This window comes from Suncus etruscus, chromosome 4 (genome assembly GCF_024139225.1).
Source record: "Suncus etruscus isolate mSunEtr1 chromosome 4, mSunEtr1.pri.cur, whole genome shotgun sequence".
Taxonomy (NCBI): Eukaryota; Metazoa; Chordata; class Mammalia; order Eulipotyphla; family Soricidae; genus Suncus; species Suncus etruscus.
Genome location: NC_064851.1, coordinates 57,215,532 through 57,216,611, shown reverse-complemented (window position 1 = coordinate 57,216,611; position 1,080 = coordinate 57,215,532). Strand labels below are relative to the sequence as shown.

Sequence of the window (1,080 nt, the reverse complement as noted above, 5' to 3'; positions counted from 1 at the left end):
AAAGTAAATAATAAAAAAATGTAAAATACAGTTCAATTCTAAAACTCAAATTTAAGTTACTTTAATTTGTTAGTAAACACACAGCAAAACATTTTAAAGCTACCTAGAAACATAAAAGATAATAAACAGGATAAATTTTCCTCTCTTCTGCCTCATATTTATAGATATAACCAACTTCTTTGAAGCATCTGAAAGATGTCATGTGAACTTAAGAAGTCTAAAAATGTTATTTCTTCAAAATAAAAGCTAGTTCTGAGACAAGATGGAGTACAAGTTTCATTACAGAACCTTAAAAATGTTTGAAACCATGTTTTCAGAATAACTTTTAACCTAGAGTTTTATTTTCAATTATATTATTGCTAAACTCACCCATTTAAGATGTTCAGAGCGGTCTAAGGCGCTAGATTAAGGCTCCATTTTCTTTGGGGGCGTGGGTTCAAATCCCACCACTGCCAGCAAATACTCTGGGTTTCAGGATGGCTGAGTGGTCTAAGGCGTCAGACTCAAGTAGTGCTTCCCCAGCGCTGGGGATTCTGGTCTCCGTATGGAGGCATGGGTTCGAATCCCACTTCTGACATATATCTTGGAGCCGGAGAGGTGGTGCTAGAGGTAAGGTGTCTGCCTTGGAAGCGCTAGTAAAGGATGGACCGCGGTTCGATCCCATGGCGTCCCATATGTTCCCCCCAAGCCAGGAGCGATTTCTGAGCGCATAGTCAGGAGTAACCCCTGAGCATCAAATGGGTGTGGCCCAAAAACCAAAAAAAAAAAAAAAAGAAAGAAAGAAAAGAAAAAAATAAAATGTTCAGGATCTTTTGATTCATTTTCAATATATGTAGCTGTCTGTGGTAGTACAAACACTTCCACCTTGAAGTCTTCAGTTGTTTTTACTCCTTTTGTACATTTATTCATAAAATCAACCTAACATGCAGCTGTTATTTCATCAAAATAAAAGCTAGTTCTTTCTGAGACAAGATAGAGTACAAGTTTCATTACTGAACCTTAAAAGTGTTTGATACCATGTTTACAGAATAACTTTTATCCTAGAGGTTGTTTTTTTTGTTTTTGTTTTTTGATTTTTGT

The 1,080-nt window shown here is 36.2% G+C and overlaps 1 non-coding gene across 1 annotated transcript; it reads left to right on the top strand.

Annotated features, from left to right (window-relative positions):
- Positions 1 to 470: 470 nt before the first annotated feature.
- On the top strand, positions 471 to 577 carry TRNAL-CAA (transfer RNA leucine (anticodon CAA)). Its single transcript has 2 exons — positions 471 to 508; positions 532 to 577. It is a non-coding gene; the product is annotated as a tRNA-Leu (tRNA).
- Positions 578 to 1,080: the final 503 nt, after the last annotated feature.